The sequence below is a fragment of the Carassius carassius genome, chromosome 27, assembly GCF_963082965.1.
Source record: "Carassius carassius chromosome 27, fCarCar2.1, whole genome shotgun sequence".
Classification (NCBI taxonomy): Eukaryota; Metazoa; Chordata; class Actinopteri; order Cypriniformes; family Cyprinidae; genus Carassius; species Carassius carassius.
The window spans coordinates 18392210-18414464 of NC_081781.1; positions in this window are offsets into that span (position 1 = coordinate 18392210).

Genomic DNA, 22255 nt, shown 5'->3' on the forward strand with positions numbered 1-22255 from the left:
CCCCCCCCCCCCCCCAAAAAAAAACATAATATTTATGAATTATCTTAACCTTATGAGAATTGAAACAAAATTTTACTTAACGTTACTGAAAAATTACATTATTTATAATGTCTTTCAAAGTCTAGGGCAAAGATGCATTACACACTGTCAGCAATGACGCATTGAATTGATCAAAAGTCACAGTAAAGACTTTTACATTTATTAAAAAAATAGTTCCCTTTCAGTCTCAACCTCACTTTCGACGATGACCGACAAATTGGGATATCACTCCGATAGACCAATCTAACCTGGCGGCAAGCGACAGAGCAAGCGAGCCTGAGACAGGCTTCCCAGATATGGAGGGATCTGCTTTTCTGGAGATGGTGAATGCATCACTCTCTCTCCAGGAGCAGGGCCAGGTGGAAAATCTTTTGTATAGTTTTTCCTGCCGTTGGCCTTACAAAATTTTAGACAAAAGAGAAGTTTCCTTTATCCCTGGGTCCCAGGAGGGCACAGAGAGTTGCGGACAGCCTCGCTCATCCTCCTCCTTCGCCAGAAGGCAGCAGCAGGTTGTTCGAGAGTGTCAACAAAGGCCCAACTCACGCAACCTCTGCCAACCTGTGGGACCAGGTGAGCCTTGTGCCTCACACTCACACCCCTCTCCAGCTAACTCACAAGCCGCACAAGTTGGGTCCCTGTGTTACACCTCCCTGCCCCACGATGAATCCGTGAGAACCGAAAAGGCTGAGTTCCATATTGAGACCTAAGCAGTAATCATATGTGTATAGTCTACAGTATAGCACTAGAGCCCGTGTTTCCCCGGCATACAGTACTTCTGCCTTCCCAAGAGGGTTAAAATCACCTCCAAATTCTCCATACAGTATACACCTAAATGGATGTTATATATGTATTTGCTTCAGGGAAACTTCAGCTCAACTTTCAGTTGGTCACTCTCCACGTCACGTCAGTGACCAATATATTGGGATCCCTATTAAAGTGCCATGGATGCTGCCCCTTCCAGTGTCTGTGCGAGCCGCTTGTGCCCCTTTTTGGTGTAGGCTAGGGCTCGCAAGAAGAAGACCATTCACTGTTGTCTTAGCACTACCCACTCAGTGAGATTGGATAACACTGTGAAAACATACCTGTACCACTTGGAAAAGGAACGTTGCGGAAGCCCCATACTTCCCAAAAGGAGGTTTCGGAAGCACTTACATATATGAACAACCATTTAGGTGCATATGGAAGAATAAAGGTGATTGTAACCCTCCTGGAAAATGGCAGATAGTCTGCTGGGGAAAATGGACTCTAAGGCTATACTGTGGACTTTATACATATGGGATCCAATTAGGTCTCTACATATGAAACCCAGCCCTCCACCGGTTCTCACGGATTCATCAAGTGAGGGTCTGGTGCTGGACGTTCCATCACTGGGCTGCAGAGGAGATAGAGGAGCTTGACAGGGTCTATAGTACAGACTCTGTGGAGTGGTTTTAACAAGCAGACACTAAACTGGGCCTCTCAGCACTTCTACTTGTTTCAGGTGAGACCACAGGAGGATTCCAGCTCCACATGAAGGCTATAGAATCTATCAAACGTGTTGGGCGATGCCCAGCCCACAGCTCTACAAATATATGTATGCAAGGTGCCACAGGCCAGCACCCAGGAGGATGCAACACTTCTAGTAGAGTGAGTTCGCAACCTGAGCAGACAGGGCAAACCCTGTGCCAGATAAGCCAGGGTGATGGCATCAACAATACAGTGGGCCATCCTCTGCTTAGAGAGGGCCTTCCCCTTCTGCCAGCCTCCGTAACAGACAGAGAGCTGGTCTGTGGACCAGGGAGGGAGGATTTAACTTACTCTGCCCCCTATGGAACCTGATTACCAGGTTATGCTTCCCTACTGACTTCCCCTCATTGGGGTCATGGTTAGCAGCAATCGCAGCGACATAGACTTTAAGGGTGGAGGGAGACAGCCTTCGCTTCAATCCCTTCCTGAAAAAAGGATAGCACAACCATGATCGGGAATCTCCAGGGGTCTTCTCGGCAAGAAGAACACCACTCTGTGAAAAGGTTCCACTTCTAGGTGTAAGCATGTCTTGTAGACGGTGCTCTCGCCGAAGTGATGTTGTCAATTATCTCTTGGGGTAGGCCACCTAGAACCTCTGCGTCCTGTCCAGGGACCAGACATGAAGTTTCCAGAGGTCTGGTTTCAATGTATATTGTGATTTGAAAATGTCACAGTTTCAAAACCACTAATATTTTCTGTTATACTGTTCCTGCAGTATTCTCTATTTTTCATGTCTCTTCAAAGACTTAAATTGTAGGAATCCCTCTTGACCCCTCCCCCTCCTGTTGTTGCAAGCAGGCCTAAGGAGCTTTCTTGGAACATACTGTATGCGATCGGCAACCGGCTGTTTTTTGTCTTATTGCAGCTTGTCTCTGTTCTGGAATTGCACAAAATGCATTGCAATGCAATTATTTTCCAAAATGTAATTTATGTAAAAAATATTAACAAATGTTAACAGAGGCCAGAGACACTGAAGACAGATGAGAGAAAAGAAAAAGAAAAATACTGTAGCAGGCAGATCACTCACTGTTCATTATGAGATTATGTGAGAGGTTTCTGAAGGTGAAAAAAGGTCTATCTGAGTGGCTCCTGATCAGATGGACCATCTGGAGATGGAGTCTCGATTCTCTAAGGAGCATAGCTTGTGACAGCTCATGACTGTATGGTTGAGCAGACCCAGAATTTGAATGGCACAAAGTGACCTCAGAATATTCTGAGTTGAGACATACGACTGCAGCGCAGATTACATTGTTGGTTGATGTACGCAATGGTCACTGTGTTGTCCGTTCAGACCAGCACATACTTGCCTCGTAAACACCCTTTGAGATGGTTCAAGGCAAGGAACACTGCTAACAACTCTAAGCAATTGATATGCTAGTACAGTTGGGGGCCCGTCCACAACCCGACAATGCATGCCCATTGTACGTGGCCCCTCAGCCGCTGGTGGAGGCATCCCTGTAAACCACAGCATGCCTGGAGACCTTTTCTAGGAGCACTCCTTCCTTGAGAAATGCAAGGTCTGACCACAGGGTGAAGGTTCGGCAACAGGACGGTGTAACATGGACCCAGTGAGTACCACATCGCCACGACCATCTTGGAACTCGGCCAAGAAACCAGTGCTGAAGCGGTCTCATATGAAGCAGCCCCAACGAATCGCCTCAGTCTGCTTCTGTGCAGCCGACAACTGCTGAGCACAGATCTCGACTGCATCGCTGATGAGGCTGGTCTGGGTCATAGGAGTATTGAGTAACCAAACTTTGTTAGTGTCGTTCATGTCAGCCAGACACTCCCAGAGATGGTGCTCCTGGACCACAAGTGCGGACATCAAACGACCCAGAGAACTCGCGGTGACATTCGTCGCTTGGAGCACGAGGTCAGTAGCGGTTCGGAGGTCTTTCACAACTCCTGGATCATGACCACCCTCCTGCAGTTCCTTCAGTGCCTTTGCCTGATGAACCTGGAATAAAGCCATAGCATGTAAGGAAGAGGCAGCTTCTCCACAAGCTGAATAAGCACCGTTGGTTAGACAAGACAAATACCTACAGGCCTGGGAGGGAAGCAACAGGTTAATTCTAAACATTAATGTTTGCCTACAAACAGGGCCGTCGCAAGTGGGGTGAAAGGTGGTGACGATTATAGGGGCCCACGGATGAGTGGGGGCCCCCGGCGATCTCAACCGTCTGGCTGAGGCTAGCCTAAAAAGACGATCAGGAAAGTTGACAGGCCACTGCTGTGTGTCGTCACGAAAGCTTATCATTTTCATATGTTTTTAAGCCTGGCCACTTTCCAATTTAAACATTCAAAAGAGTTTAAATCATTCAAACACAAGACGCGGAAAAGCTGAACTGGTTACTCGTGCGCTGTGTTCGGTAGGCACGCATCTCACAGTCTCAGTGCCGCGTCTCAAGCTCTCCTTTGCGAAGTTCTCCTCGAACTTCCTCCTGCACCTGAATGAACAAATACAAATCGCAGTTTAAACAAACAGAAAAGGATGTGAAAAAGCCCAATTCAGCACCGCAGTGTCCTGGCGTTTAGGGCTCAAGCAGAGAAAGGCATCTCAAAACACTTGAACACAGAATTTGCCTCTTTTTGCTCTTGTGCCGACAAATACATACAAAATATGTCAAAATTCCTGTCTTGTAAAGTATGTTCGAAAAAAACTGTTGGTTATGTCTTAAGTAAACAGTTGAGAAAAAAATCGGATGTGTATTATATTGGATGCATTCATTGTCTCTTAAAGTGACCGCACCTAATTTAGCTACTAGCTGCTGTAATGTTAATCCAAGAAAATGAAAGAGAGAAAATCACTCACTGCTCTTGACTGAATTACTCCTTAGTTTTAACAAGAATGAGTGCACAGTCAAACCAAAAATTATTCAGACACCATATATATAAAAAAAAAAAGTTTTAATAGTAGGTGCAGGACACTATAGTTAATTTAGGTAAGTGAGTATAGCAAAATAAAGCGAACTTTGACATATTATACCCAAAAAAAACTTCATACAGTGGACAACTAGTGAAATTGATAGAAAAAAAATGGGACCAAAAATTATTCAGACACTTTGACCTCATGTTTTGCTTATATGTTAGTTTTTTTTCTTTAATTGCTAACACAACCTTTTTACACCACAGACTGAACAGAATTAAGCATTGCTTGGTAATTGTTCAAAAAAAGTATTGATAGTTGTGTAAATATTGCCAGTTGTCTGAAGTTTGATTTGATTGTTATCCATTACATATCTTTCTATCAAAGTTATCTGATATTATCAATATGAATTTGTTCTGACAATTCAACTCTGATTTCTTATCATATTTTATCACCAATTTATAAACTAGAGCAAATAAACTGTGATAATGTAAGAAATGTTGTCTGAATACATTTTGGTTTGACAGTTAATTTAATTTTTACAGTGAAGACTATGCAGTGCTATTTTATATTTAATTATTTGTTTTCTGTACCTGTACACCTACAAACATGAAACAACTTAAACATTGTGCAATTATTACAAATAAATAAATAGAATGAACATATAAATGAAACAATTTCAAACAGGGCCCACCGGTACAACCTGCACCGGGGCCCCGCAAACCCCAGCTACGGCCCTGCCTACAAAACCACCACTGGCTCTGCACCCCTTTACCTAAATTAATTGCTTCAGAGTTATGTTCCCTCTAGAAGCTTGCATTCTGCAAATGAACGACAAATTATTGTGCCATCACAAAGAGGCAAAAAATCACTTTCTCAGACTTTTTCTCAGACAACTGTTCCCTCCTGGTGGAATGAGCTGCCCAACTCAATCCAAGCAGCTGAGTCCTTAGCCATCTTCAAGAAACGACTAAAAACACATCGGCTCCATCTTTATTTGACCCTCTAACTTTCTATTATAGCTTAATTATAATTTATCCACTTATCTTATTTTTTTTTATTTATAAAAAACTAACAAAAACAAACTACAACAACAACAAAACACTATTTTTTTCTTTGTGTGTGTGTGTGTGTATTTTTTGATTGCTTCTATTGTCCTCATTTGTAAGTCGCTTTCGATAAAAGTGTCTGCTAAATGACTGAATGTAAATGTAAATCAAATAAATATACTAGAACAATTTAAAGGGAAAATAACACCGCAAAATGCTATTTTAAGCAAACAACATGACAAAAAAGAAAGTAAATGAAGAGGTCAAGATGGTTAATTTGTTCTTTTTTTATATAATAGACTCTTAGATTTGTCCGTTTTGCATTGACTGTCATTTCAATATTTCAATGTAATTTTCAAAAATTGATATGTACAATCTAATTAAAATATATAATGAATTAAATTTTATTTCAATTATCAATCTGAAGACTAAGCTGCAGTGCCGTTCTGCATCTTATCTTTACGATCTGCCATTCTAAATGCAATGAACATCAAAGAAAAGACAATGTGCTTTAGTTGTATATATAAGATAGAAAATCTGTACGAGTGTATGTGGTTGAGGATAGATGCACTCTAGATGAACATTGCAGCTCATTTCACATGGAAATCTTTTGCTAAGCTATGAGAGAAAATCTGACTGCCTGATTACCAAGCATTAAAAAACATTTTGTCTGCTCTGCTCTGCTCTCCCCGCCAAGCTATGGCTCAAAGGAAACAGCACACTCCCTGTTGACTCATACCTCATGCCTCATGCCTCATGCTTTCAGACACACACACACACACACCTGCACTCTATAGATAAGTGGAGTCTCTGGGCAGGCCTGACTCTGATGGAATTCTGCTCAGCCTGTTTGCCAGAGCTCTGCAAATGCTGCCAGCTTACACTCATCCCCCAACCCTCTGTGCTTTTCTCTCTCTGTCTCCCTCCTGCGCCTCATTTCTTCATTCTGTTCCCCTGTCCATCTTCTAGGTCTTATTATAGAGTGTAGGGTTGAGAACCCTTCTTGGGACAAGCAGGATCAGGGGCCAGAATTACATTTTTGGCCTTACCTGCCAACGGTGAGTGAATTGAGATTTTTTATTTATTCATTTATTTTTTACCAGACACACACACACACACACACACACACACACATTTATAACAAGCTAAATTAAAAAGAAAATAATAAAAGTAAGTTATTTATATGGATTTATTTTAAATTATATTAAAATCTTTTATTATGAATATTTTTATTTTCTTAAATATATTAGAATGATTATTTTAATAAATTAAATTATACAAGTATGTGTAATTAAATAGTAAATATGCTATTTCACAAATATATGTAGGTCTAGTGCTATGACTCTTGTATGACTCATATTGAATAATGAATGACATAATGAATTTGAAGATGTAACTTCTATTTTTTTTGTCATCCCAGATACATTTCTGATGATAAGTGTTATACTAATGTAAATGTTAGAAAATTTGTTATGACAGATGTTTTATTTAGTAGATAGTTTGATTTGAATCACTCAATTCACTTCCATCAGCAAGTCTCTGATTATCATGGTTGTGGTTCGACTTGTGTCTATTATTTTGAAGTTCATAATAAAGTTATCACTCACCTGGTGAATAACCCCATTAACCCACCATAGCCAATTTTTACTCATGTTTGAGAGTGTTAATTTTGAACAGGATTGGGTTGACTGCTGTAATACTATGTAACCCTTTACAGTTATATAGACTGTTATTTTACCCCACGCACATCTGAAACATACAGCATTCACACGAGTTCTCTCTTTGTGCTTTTGCCGCTAATTGGAGGGCATGCTTGATTCTGTCGACTAATGCAATTTTGCAAATATGTAAAGTAGCTCTGGTACATGAGTTGATGGCTGGTTTCTATTATTGCTACACCACTGCTTAATAATCTGGTTAAGGAGCTCAAGAAGCCTGCATCTCATTACATTGGTCTTTATGAAGTGCAGGGATGGTTTAATTATTTGCCATCACACGGCTCCTTTCATGATTTGGGTAACCTGCATGCTTAACTCCAAGTTACGATCACAGGGGATCGTGATTGCTTTCATCACCTAAAAAGTGAAAATAAAAAAATAATAAATAAAAGACAAAAAGGGATCAAACCATTTCCAGTTGCGAACGTGGAAGCTTTCATTCCAAAGCTTTTATGAGTTGTTGGCAAACACTCTTTGCTCCTCATGCTCTTGAGTTATTTATATTCTGTTTGTATCATTACATGTGTATTTCCCTCATTATTTTCACTGTGGTGAAACGTGTGCTCTTTCTTCAAACTCTTTTAGCCGACAAAGGCTCATTGGAATACCGTGCTTCTACCTAAATTTTTGCAAAACTCCTAAAACATATTTATACATACAATTCACTGCAGTTTCCGGCTGAAATGGACACTAGTGTCAGAAAAACAACAACTTTTATTCATTTTCACACAAATTATGATTACAAGGACAGATGATCAATTAACAAAGACTTATTTTTGCACAGTACCTTGATAAATACTGTACATTTTGACATTTGCATCAAACAATGGGCTCCATATTTATGGCTTTTTTGATAAAGAAAAACTTGCTCAGTAGCTCACCTGGTACAGTGTTGTACTTCCAATGCAAAATGCTCGGATGTGTAGAAGCAATCCTAAGTGACATGGTCACTGAAGTTGATCTGGTTTTAAGGTAATTTTTAGGTTTAGGGTGGGCTTTCGTGTAGACGGTAGAATATTTTTGAATGCGATTGAGCATTAACCCTTTAGCGGCATTCACTGGACATTTCATTTCCAAACTGCCATGATACATACAGCAACCAATGCAATGAAACATTGCTAGATTCACATTTAACTGTTTCAACCACGATTGGAAGCAGTTTTAACCCCACTCATTGGACATTTCATTTTTAAAGTGTTGAGAAACGTGCAAATTTTATAATTTGATAAAAATTTCACCACAGGCACGGTTTTTTTTTCTAAAGAGCCTGGGTTGCTTTTGGCTTATTTTATCTCTCCTTCTACCAGACACAGCAGAAATATTTTAATAGCACAAGACTATTAATTTTCAAGGCCCAGAGAAATCATCACAGGTGTATTATTCTGCCATAAACATTTCAGACTGCAAAAGAACAAAGCACTTAAAGATAGCGATCAATGTCTTGATTGCTTCAGAACCTTGGTCTGTTTAATTGTGGATAAAATGTGATGTTGTTCAAGTTCTTGTGTATGGGTTTCCTTTGTTTATGCAGGCCACATTCTAGATAAAGCCGCCCCGCTTACACTTGTCCTTTTGAATAAGCCTCTGGTGGACTTATCGTTCAGTTGAGTCTTTCTTCTAATACCTTTCCTGAGAAAATAAAACAATTCACAATTCAGCATCTCTCCTAATCCCTTTTGGAGTCCACATAACAAATCTGAACCTGGGCCCTAGTAAGCGAGGTGTAAATGGAAAATGGACTGCATTTATATTGCGCTTTCAACAGACCACATGGCCATCCAAAGCGCTTTACAATTTGCCTCACATTCACCCATTCACACACTCATTCATACACCGACTGCGGTGTCAGCCATTCAAGGCGCCATCCAGCTCGTCGGGAGCAGCAGGGGTTAGGTGTCTTGCTCAAGGACACCTCGACACTTGGTCAAGTGGAGCCAAGGATTGAACCACCAACCTTCCGGTTTGTAGACAACCTACATGAACCACTGAGCCACTACTAGGTGTGTCTTCCTGGGAATCAAACAATACTGTATGGTTAGAAAGAGACTATGTACTCTTCAGGCGGTGCTTCGGAGGGTTACTCTCAGATAGGCAGGCACAGGCACTAGCTGTTTGTAAGTATGTGAGGCGAGATGAATGGTCAGATAATAATAAGAGGGCCAAGGTAATCTAGTCTCGTTGGACTCATGACTCCCCATGGCGTTCTAAGCCACAAGCACTGTAACCATGGGGACAAGCTCAGTACTCAACAGCAAAACTTCTACTTCTCATCTCTGCAGACATCCTACCTGCCCTAGTCACACTTTTTCTACTTGTCCTTAAAAGCTCTGTCAATAAATCCCCCATTTTTCCTCTGGCAGAGTGCACCCCGACTCCCACTGCATCTTCTCCACTTGAGGAGATGAGTGTCCTGCTATGCTCTATAGGAACCTAATATCAGTGTTCTCTCCTCTTCCTCTTGCAGGCTTTTGCACTCTACTGAACATCATTTTCTGTCTGGAGTACAAAAGTGATTATCCTTGGCTGAATGGCTGGTTATAGGGAGAGAGCGAGGTGAGATATAGGGAAGAGGAAGAGGACGAGGAGGTTAAGAGCTACTTCCCTTGCTTTCTATCGCATCTGTGCAGTTATGTCCAATCAATGAGTACATTAAGGACGTCTATGGGGGCGGAGATAACCTAGTTGCCAATTGAAAGGTAATAGGTTTGAATCCCAGGGTTCTCTCAGGTAAGGAAGTGAGTCAGCCAATTTAGAATGACTGAAGTTTAAATTCTCTTTTGAAGAGTAGCGAGGTACTTCAAAGGTCATTGCACCTAGTTGGTTTGCTGAAAGTCATGGTGAAATGTTTTAGGTGGCGCTATTGAGCCATTTTGCCACACTGAATTCTGAACCCTGTATCAGATGTAAACTTTCAACACTTCTGATCAGGGCCGTAGCTGGGGTAAGCGGGGCATCGGTGCAGGTTGTACCAGTGGGCCCTGTTTGAAATTGTTTAATTTATATGTTCATTCTATTTATTTATTTGTGCTAATTGCACAATGTTTAAGTTGTTTCATGTTTGTAGGTGTCCAGGTACAAAAAACAAATAATTAAATAAAAAAAAGGCACTGCATAGTCTTCACTGTAAAAATTAAATTAACTGTCAAACCAAAATGTATTCAGACACCTTTAACATTTCTTACATTATCACAGTTTATTTGCTTTAGTCTATAAAATGGTAATAAAATATGACAGGAACTCAGAGTTGAACTGTCAGAACAAATTCATCTTGATAATGTCAGATAACTTTGATAGAAAGATATGTAATGGATTACAATCAACCAAAACTTCAGACAACTGTTAGTATGACCATATTTGCACAACTATCAATACTTTGTTGAACAATTACCAAGCAATGCTTAATTTGGTTCAGTCTGTGGTGTGAAAAGTTTGCATTAGCAATTCAGGAAAAAAAAAAAACACGTCAACAAAACATGGTGAGGTCAAAGTGTCTGAATAATTTTCCCATTTTTTTTCTAGCAATTTCACTAGTAGTCCAATGTATGAAGATTTTTTGGGTGTAATATGTCACAACTTGCTTTATTTTGCTATACTCTCTTACCTAAATTAATTATAGTGTCCTGCACCTATTATTAAAACTTAAAAAAAATATATTTCTTTAATTTTCTTGGATTAACATTACAGCAGCTAATAGCTAAATTAGGCGGGGTCACTTTAAGAGATGATGAAGCATCCAATACAATACACATCCGATATTTTTCTTAACTCTTTACTTTCACTTAAGACCTAACCGACAGTTTTTTCGAACATACTTTCCAAGACGGATATTTTGACATATTTTGTATGTTTTTGTCGGTACAAGAGCAAAAAGAGGCAAATTCTGTGTTAAAAAAAGTGTTTTGAGACGCCTCTCTCTGCGTGAGCCCTAAACGCCAGAACACCATGGTGCTGAAATGGGCTTTTTCACATCCTTTTTTGTTTGTTTAAACTGCGATTTGTGTTTGTTCGTTCAGGTGCAGGAGGAAGTTCGAGGAGAACTTCGCAAAGGAGCTCGGTTTAGTGTCGCTGTCTGTCAGATGCGGCTCTGAGACTGTGAGATGCGTGTACGAACACCGCGCGCGAGTTGAGATTTTCCGCATCTTGTGTTTGAATGATTTAAACTCTTTTGAATGTTTAAATTGGAAATGGTCAGGCTTAAAAAGACATGAAAATGATAAGCTTTCGTGACGACATGCAGCAGTGGCCTGTCAACTGTCCTGATCGTCTTTTTAGGCTAGCCTCAGCCAGACGGTTGAGATCGCCGGGGGCCCCCACTCATCCGTGGGCCGCTATAATCGTCACCACCTTTCACCCCACTTGCGACGGCCCTGCTTATGATGAGTGTGCACAACTTCATGAGTTTTCAAGAATGTTAAGGCCATCACTAATGTGATTCCTTTAGGAGAAGGGGAAGAAGAAGAAGAAGAAGATACTGATCAATTCCAAGAGGATTCTTGCATCATCAGTGCTTGGCACAGACATTAACAAATTGTAGGATTAGTTGAAGCTAAAATGGAAAGTCTGTGATAATTAATATGAAACAGTAAATATTATAAGTATATATTTAACGATTTAAATAAACTGATCATCTTTTAATACTGTGAATTGTTAACTAAGTCAATGAGTCAAAGAACTCAAGAACCATATCAGTTCAGTTTGTAATCAAATCACTTGGACTAATTTTCTAAACTGGATCAACAGATGTTTTTTTAAATTCTTTAATTTAATTTAGATTTCTGAATTTTGACTGACTTAACTCTGAATTCAGATTTTAACTTATATCTGACGTGGCTACTTCTCAAATAAAAACATCAATAATTTTCAGTGAATAATGCCATAAATTGAGGTCTACAACTCATTATTGTAATGAACTCAGAAAACTTTGAATATTGTACACAAATAACTTTTTTTTTCATTTTTGAGAAGCTTAAAAGCCTTTTTCTCATTCAAGTTTATAATATTGTAAAGAGTGGCCAGCATATTCTTCAAAATATCAGCTTTTGTTTTCTACAATACTAAAGATAGAATCTTAATTTTTGTCTTTTTTTTCCTAATTTCTTTTAATGGATAAAAGTATAAGAATTTATTTTAAAAGGAAATCAGAATACAATGAAAAAACACAAAGTTAAGCTTTCTTTAAACAGAAATTGTCAAACGTTGATAACCTGCCCTATACTGGTGAAGACTAAAGGCAATGAAGACTGTAACCCATAAATCCTCTGACCTTTGGATAAGGCAGCCTGTAGTTTGGGGCATATTAGATATGTATTTATCTGCAAGCTCACTGGGTTTGAACACCACTTTTCAAATAAATTCTGAAGTGATTAGGAAGCCATTGAAGGGACTACAAACAAATTATAAAGTGAACTTCCCTAGTCTACCTTCTGGCATTCATGCAACATTACAGCAGTCTAGTAATAAAATCATTCATCAATATCTCTGTCTGCTTGAGAAAGAAATTATTGCAATTTAACAGTGTTTCTTAGATACATTAACACAGCGGTGTAAATGTGTGTGCTGGGTATTTCTAACCAGTTTCATCTTTAAGAGGAATGCCCTTTTCAGACTGCCATGTGTGTATTTGGTAGGTGATGGATAGACATTGGTCTCGCTCCCAGGTTCAGATCAGATAATGACTTCAGTTGTTCTGCATGGCCCGTCTCCCTGATGGATAATGGAGTAATTAAAAAGCATTAGCATTTGCGCTAGCGGGTGGCATAAATGTTGTGATAATGAAAGACTGCGGTGAAGGTAGGGCATGTGGTAGAGCTTCTCAACCTGCAATGATTCTTTAATCATTATTTGAATGTTGTTCACACACCTTTTTCTCCTCACTGTCAGATGCTAACTTGCTATGCTAACGGACTTTAGGGTAACACAAAAGATGTTATTTTCTAAATAAAACATTGAAGTATGCCAGTGAGGGAGTTCATGAGTTTAATATCAGTGCTTTCATTTGCCTCTAAGACTTTGTTTTCATTTATAGTGGAATGAATTGATCCCAGTTATTCAGTCTAATTAAACATTTTTTTGTTTGGAGGTCTTTATTTTATATTTTCATCACAAGAGCTTGCAGCATCGTTATTACCCACACAGTTAATAAAGCTGGCTCTTAAATGGATAATTCACATAGAAATAAAAAATCTGTCATTGTTTACCCACCCTTATGTCGTTGCAACCCGGTATGACTTTCATTCTTTCATGGAAGACCAAAAGAGATGTTTAACAGAATATCCAAGAAACTGTACTACAAAAGAAAGTGGATGGGCCCCATGGATTGCTCCCACAAGAACAAAAAAGCACCAAAAAGCATTTAATTAGTAGTTAATACAACTATATGTTTAAGTCTCTTGAAGTCAAACGATAGCTGAAGTTATTGTTCTTTGAAAATCTTGCCTTAATGCTCGACAGTAGGGCCGCAAATAATGATTATTTTGATGATTGATTACTTTCAAATTTGTTTATCGATTATCCTCTAGTTTATTGATTAGTTGCTGCAGTCATTTCATTATGAAAAATAACGACATTCTCCTTTTGTGTTCCACCGGAAAAAAAAGTCATACATTTTTTAAAATAAACTACATAATGTCAGAATGTACACTATTTAAGGTGAATTATTCTGCCTGTAAAATATCAGACTATTGACAAGTAGTGTATTATCAGCATCCAATCTGCACAACCAGAGCTACACTCATAAGTGAACACAGCACAAGTTTTTCTGCACGGATGTTTCCGCTCCATGTGGCAGTGACCCTAACATACTGTAAGTGGAGCAAAACGCACCAAGATATGGCCTAAACACACATTCACAGAACTATGACAGCGGCGCCACTGATAGGAGAAGCTACATCGCATTGGATTTGTCATGTAACCCATAAAGCCCATGAGACCTCATTCTCCAGGTGAAAAAGCTTTAACATGGAATTCCCAGACATTTCTAAACCCTCTTCCTGTCGCCCTCCATTCCACCTCATCCCTTCTCTTCCACCCCGGCTCATCTTATCTAGCTGTTGCACACTCGTCTGCTTTCGAGGATGGGCTCTAGGATGGCAGTATCCAGCGAAAGGGATTTATTTGGATTCATTATGTCTGTGTATGGCAAGGCCGAGCTGCGCCTGTGGAATCTCATGATAACAAATATTAGATAGTTCACAACAAAGACTTGCAATTCTTGCAGAGTGAAAAAGAGAGAGCGAAAGAGAAAAAGAGAGAAAAGAATGATAAAGGCAAGCAGGGGTCATCCATTTCTTCAGCTACGCACACATGTGCAGTAAGAACCATCAGGGCTTCTGTTAGTATGGGCTAAATCTGCCCATCTGTCTCATTCATAGTGGATTTGGTTTGACAGTGAAGCACGGCTGCACTCTAGCCTGTGCTGTTAAATAAAACAACGGGTAAAAGTTAAACCTGTCAGCCCATCTTTACAGACTCAATGACGACTCACTCATTTATTCTTCCCTCATTGGTAAAGCTCAACCATAGACAGCCATCCCACGTCCTAGATTTCTACAGAAAACTCACATTGATGCCAAAAAACACTGATCAAAAATACTGATCATCACAAACCAGTTTGAACCAACATTGAAATTCTCCACGGACCCGGATGTTTTCTGAATGTTCAAAATGTTTAGTTTTTTTTATTTTTTATTATGTTTTTCTTGGTTATTTGAACGTTAAAGGATTAGTCCACTTCCAAAATAAAAATGTCCTGATCATTTACCCACCCCACCATGTCATCAAAGATGTTCATGTCTTTCTTTCTTCAGTCGAAAAGAAATGCAGTTTCAAAATATTTTTGCTAGATATGAAAAATATTAGAATGTTATTCTAAAAAACCTTAATTTCTGAACATCTGGATGACATGGGGGTGAGTAAATTAACAGGAGATTTTTGTTCTGGAAGTGAACTAATCATTTAAATTAATGGGAGATTCCATTTTATAATTTTGCAAGCATTATTGGAATGTTCTCTGCACATTCTGAAACAATTAGAAATAAAAAATATCCAGTTAAAATATTTAAGAAAAAAAAAAAGGTTTCATGAACAATGTATAAAAGTTTTTGTGCAAACATGTTGAGAATTAAAGACAATGTAACTCTGAACAAACCAGCCAGATTATTAGCCAAACATCTGTGAAAGTTTCCTGTTAGCTCTATCCTAAACTTTTGGCATTTTCAAGGACACATTTTTAGGGGTTTAATGCACAGTACAATTTTCAGAGATGTGGCCCTCACAAGAATTAGCAAAAGCACACTAATTAGTCATTTAGTTGACACTTTATTCAAAGAGAAATTACAGCACACTTATTACAATGACATTTCCCCTGGAGCAAGGTGAGGTTAAGTATTTTATCAAGGACACAATGGCCAAAGTAAGTACATGAATCAAGCCTTGAAGGGTTTGAACCTCCAGCCTTTCAGTTTTCAGCTACTAGACTACACTACACTCACACCTCAGTACTAAGGAGAAATTCACAAAGAATAAATTGTGCTTATTGATAACATCATATATTCCAGAACACCCTAGCAACTCCACTGAGTTATATTTATTGGCTGCTTTCAAAAAACAAAAACAAACAAACAAACAAACAAAAAAACATACTGTACAACCCAACTCATCCAAATCATAAACAAATGATTCTTATGAGCTGGTATCAAGAACATACAGTGCAATCACACCTACATACTAACAAATGACTAGTATTACTTTTTGTACATAAAAAACATACAGGACAGAGTGACCAGTTCATAAATAAATGACTCTTTTGCAGCCCAATTCTCAAAGAGAATTAACTTATGTGCCAGTTTTTGAATATGTCTGGAACAAACTGATCTGTATAATTTACAGTATTAGCAGATTTCATACACAGCCTAAACAAAATGAACAATAAAAATGAAATATACCTAAACGAACCAGAATCTAGTCAAAATCTAATTGGAATTGAAACAATAACTTATGAAAAGAAGTCCAGTCCAGTCTAGAATCTGTACTGATATCAATCTCTATTATTACACAGCTGCTTCATTGCTATTTCAGTGCAGCTATTGACTGGACTAACTAGATTGTGGGTGGCTTATGAATAAAATGCTGGTTTTAAATTGAAATGCAGTTCAAAAGAGACTTCACCCATCAAATAATTAAACTCCACACACCAAAGACAACACACTTAGATACACTGGAAAAACCAACATATAGACACACAGGCTGCACTAAAGGACATTAATTAATGAACCTTGTGAAATAATGAGGTTGTATGGACACACAATCACACACACACACACACACACACACACACACACACACACACACAAATACTCCCACCCAGCCACACACACACACACAACTAATCAGATGTGATGTGGTGGTGTATTTGGATGTGGGTGGTATATGAAAGATAGAAGGAATGAAGTCATTATTTTCAACTTCTCAAGATAAACATTAGCTGAGAGAAAAGTATGTTTTAATAAGACCTTCCTCATGCAGTGCATTACGCACACACAGCGTGCAAATGTGTACGCCACACTCGAAAACACACACCTCCACCCGCAGTTCATTAAAATGCAACTTACCTCAATAATTGATAGGAAACTATAAAATGGAAATGTGTGTTTGGTATTAATTAATCATTCTCAGACTGTAGCTAATCAGCACTTTTCATGGTGGTATTAGAACACACTCAAATACATGCAGCCTTTTACACATGCACAGCACTGCAGCTTTTTGACAGCAAGTTATATAATTCTCTGTCCAATATTAAATGACTTGATATTACCATATTAATGAGTGGTACTCAGACTGAAGTAGAAGGATTAAAACACTGCCATTGTTTGCAGGATGTGGACATTGTTTCTCAGGTTTTAAGCGAAAACGTGCACCTTTCAGCATTAGCACAGCGTTGGCTGTTTCTCGTCCACCAAATCTCTTAATCCTGAAGTTGCTGTTTATCTTCTGTCCTTGGTGAATTCAAAAATTGCTTGGACGCACACACACACACACACACACACACACACACACACACACACACACACACACACACACACACACACACACACACACACACACACACACACAGAGTACTCCTACCCTCTCCATGGCTGATTACTGTTTAATCACAGCTCTAGGCAATACATGCATAGTTGGTGAGCGTCCAGCATCCAAAAACGCTTCACCCCTGTTTTAAAATGATGCATAACATCATTTAAAATATGCCACAATGCCTCTGATAACTGTATTTGGCTTAAGGGAATAATTCACCCCAAAAATTTAAATTCTGTCATTATTTATTTGCCCGTTGAACACAAAGAGACAATCTTTTATGTCGTTGCTTACTATTTAGTGAAACTGACAACCATTACGTGTTGAGGATTAGCTGTCAAGCTTTAAATACAAAACTACAACAAAAATGTAATGCAAGTAGCCCATAAGATTTGAAACTTTCTCATTAAGAACAATATTTTCGCCTTAAGTTAACATTTTTACTTTTATATGGGCATTTTTTTCTCACTTTATTTATTTATGTGTATGTCTTATCATTTATGTGAAATTCTCACATTTACAAAATTGAAATTTGCTCTTCACAATCATTTATGCATTAAGCAGATACTATTTATCCAAAGCCAATCAAATGAAATGAGTATCAATAAAATCTATTTTTTGCACTGCAGAGGTGGCACAATGCTGCATCTGAAGTGGCATTTAGATGTATTTAAACAGACAGGTTTAATGCAGCTCAGAGGTGGCATAAAAACATTTACACAGCAGTATATAAACTGTAATATGTGATTGATTTTTAAATAGAACATTTTGAATGATAAGAAATATGAAATTATTTACAAATGTATATTTATTTTAAGGACCAATTCTCACTATTAACTAGTTGTTTATTAGCATGCACATTACTAGCATATTGGCTGTTTATTTTAAAGCACATGTAAATGCCTTATTGGAGGAGGGATGCTGGAAAACTGCCATGGGGCAGAGGTAAGTGGCTGTATGACTTGTATTTGTATTGCTAATTAAGTTGATTACCTGAACTTGCTCCACCTGTGAAGAATTAGTCGATTATCTGAACATTTGCCTTCTGAACTTTGTTAATAAAATAACATTTGAAAAAAAAACAAAACCAAAAAAACAAAAAAAACAATCATATTTGCATGATATTGCTTAACTACATCATATCATGTTTCATACTGTATATCATATAAATATAAACCAAAAACCAAGAACCCTAGGCCCTGCTTTAATTTCTGACCTAGATTTAGACTTCTTCATTAGACTTCTGATGGCCTATGACAGCTTTGGGCAAGGAAGAAAAATTTAAGCCATTGTCCACTGATCAATTTTCCTAAGTACATCCATGTACAGATCCGAAAGATGTCGCAACATTGCAATCAGTCATGTAATTTATTGATCTGGTTCAAAACTTGATTAAAACTAAGCACACATGAGCAAAGATCAAATCACATGATTCCAAGGATCCTACACCAGCCAATCAACTTCCATTGAAAAGACTGGAAATGCTATTAGTTAGTTTCCTTCAGGTATTGCAGACCTCACTGAAGATTGAGGAGATGATTAGAAAAGCTAACAGACATCTTTCTCAAGGTGTTAAAGACGTCTTTGGATAATGAAAAAATAACAGCTAGAGTTTTGGAATGATATGGAGGTTGGTTAATAACGACAGAGTTTTCATTTTCAGATGAACAATTCTTTTAATTTCAAAGCGTATTCTCGAGGACAACATGTTTCAATTAGGCATCCAAAGCTCTGTTTGACTCCCAGGCTGACTGGAAGAGAGTTCAGGTCGCTGTTCTGAGATCAGTTGGCAGGCGCACTGAAGAGAAGTCAGCCTGACAGCTGCGCTCTCATTTCCCATCCTTGAGCTCAACCCAATCGCTGGCAACACGGCGCCTTACAGGGAGATCTTGCCATCAGAGGAACTCGTAACTGGGGAGAGAGAGACATATTCCTGCCTGAGATGATGAAACAGAGAAGAATCGATGCGAGATGAATCAGGATTTACTTTTTCATCCTTCACTCACTCCCTCTCTTTCTCTCACTCGCCCGCTCTCTAAATTGCCTATTCCGCTCTCTCTCGGTAAACAGAACTTCAGGTGGGCCGTTTGCCGTGTCTGTTGAACTACGGTACAATTTCACCCAGCTCACAGCTCACCCAATACGCTGCCTACTGAGTGTGTGTGGATGATACACTGCTTGTAACCCTGTGATATTGAGTTTCAGTTTGTTGGAGAGTGTCTAAGGTGAGAGCTTGTTCTCTGTAATGGGATTTCTGCTCAAAAGTGCGGAGCACCACATCACCCGTGTCCTTAGCATCGGGACTAGCATATAATGCACTCTGCTACTGTAACGTAACTCAGAAATCAGCCGTGCTGTTTGAGGGGAGATGAAAGAGAAGAGGTTGAAATGCTTTACCATGACAAAATACATTATCTTAAACTAGTTGGTAAAATTTAAGGTTCAATATGTAATGCAGTAAGCATCATGAAATGACAATGAACAATTTGTAAAGCATTTATTAATCTATGTTAATAAACTCTAAAAAATCTGGGTAAAATATGGACAAATCCAGCCACTGTTGTTTTGACCCGGCAGTTGGCTTAAATGTTCCAATAGCTCAGCTATTGTTTAAAAATTACTATATGACTGGCTTAAAATTAACCCACAAAATAATAAATCAGACATGTAATTACTAGAGGCATCAGCAATAAGCAAAAGGTGAACATTAATAAACAATTAAAATATATATATATATATTATTTAGGCTAATTATTATTTATTAAACTTATTGATAAATGTTCATTTATTGAACATATTAATAAATGTTCAAACTAGAAATATAGTAATTTTTACACAGTATTTGAGTTAAATAAAACTACCAAGAAGGTTGGGTTAAACATATTTCCAAGTTTCTTACCCCCAAGAAATTAATCCTTTTAGTGAGGGTTTCCCCCCCCCCCTTAATTATCATATCAGGACAGAATTAACACTGAACAAAAATAGCAAATATATATATATATATATATATATATATATATATATATATATATATATATATATATATATTAATAAAAAAAATTACAGCATACTTGTAATGTACAAATAGTGTTTTATTATATCTTGGAAAAAAATAATCTAAAAAAAATCATAACATCATTGACTCATTAGTATATGAATAAATTAAACTGGATGAAGATTAATAATATCTGTAAAGGTATTGTTCACTTTTAATGATAACTAATGCATTAAACGAATAGTTCATTCCAAAAACGTTTTCACCAAGAAGATGTTCAGTGTTCAGCAGAAAACAGAAAGAAATGACACGAGGGTGAGTAAATAATGACAACATTTTCATTTTCGGGTGAACTATCCCTTTACTTAATGTTAACTGTGTTACCTTATCTCTCCTCCCTCGACTCCAGATCGAAGATGAAAGGCGGGTCATCAGACCCTCAGGCTGTGCAGAACAGTTGACCCAGCTCTGGCCCACCCTGTGGAGCTGAACCTCGCTTCCTCTCGTCTCTCTCACGACCCGCATCATTGGCTCTCCACTACATCTTTACACAAATTAATTTTTTAGATTACTTTGCAGCTTGCCGTTTTAAAGTTAATATTCTGTGCTAACAAATTCAGTCCTTGTCTGATTTTCATGAAAGAAGTAATCTTAAGGTCTTTTAGAAATCCTGTTGTAATCCTTGTTGTATTTTATGTAATCCACAAACTCATTTATATTCCCTGTATTACAAATACTAGAACATAATATGAGTTGACTTAAGTCAAAAGATTTCCACATAGGACTGAAATCATCTGTTGACGTGATGAAGGATGATATATGCGACTGTGCGTGTCCGTCAGATCTGAATCGCTGCTTTAAGATGCAATAAACTCGATAAATACCAGACGGCTAAAAATGTTTAGAGCGAGTACCCCAAAACTTCCAGTGCTGCATTTGAATTCAGGATGCTGCTGGTAATGTGTGTGTGTGCGGGTGTGTTTACATGCTTCTTGGCAGCACACTGAAATGCAAATCACTGTTTGGAAAAAAAAAGAGACACAGCCTCCACAGAAAGCAATGCTTCCTCTCTTTCCTCTCTCATCTGCTGTCAGTGTGAACGGGAGCATGCTTTTAAATAATGAAACACACACCCTCTTGCTGTCATAAAGAGAAACACTCACATGCAATCTGTCATTTCAGAGGGAGGGAAATATCCCTGAAAATCATCTCTGAGGGAGGAGAAATATTGCTAAATATCACACACACACACACGCACGCACGCACACACACACACACACACACACACACACACACACACACACACACACACACACACACACACACACACATATGCCATCTGGTTGCTGGGTTTATGTTTGCGGCATTCTATTTCAGGCTCGGTTATGTGTTTTTTAATGTGTATTAGTGTGAGTTGATTTTAGTAAGTTTATTTGTTTATTGTGAGAAATTAGAGATAAGCGGTTGATAAGGGCTTTACATTCGAACATGTTGGTGTTTATGAAAACAGCATGATGTGGAAAATCTGTATGTTGGATGCATGAATTTAAGTAGAATTGTAAGTACATTACCATTTTGTGTGTGTGTGAAGGCAATTAATATTTTATTCATCAAGGACACATTTGATAAAAAATACAGCATTGACATCACTGGTATACATTCTATTATAAATGAATGAAAACGTCCCAAGGTTACGTATGTAACCCTAGTTCCTTGAAGGAACGAGACGCTGCGTCGAAACGCTTTTGGGGAACGTCCCTGACGAGACCGACTCTGAATATCGTGTGCAATCAGTCCATCGGAAAGGCGTGACGTCACGGGCGGGGTGACGTAGCGACCAGGAAGCTATAAAAGCACGTGCCGTGCAGCTGGCTTCAGCTTCGAGTAGGGAAGCAAGCGCCGGCAGGGGTGCCGGGAGTATGGCTCTGCGACGCAGCGTCTCGTTCCTTCAAGGAACTAGGGTTACATACGTAACCTTGGGACGTTCCTTTTCAGGAACTCGAGCTGC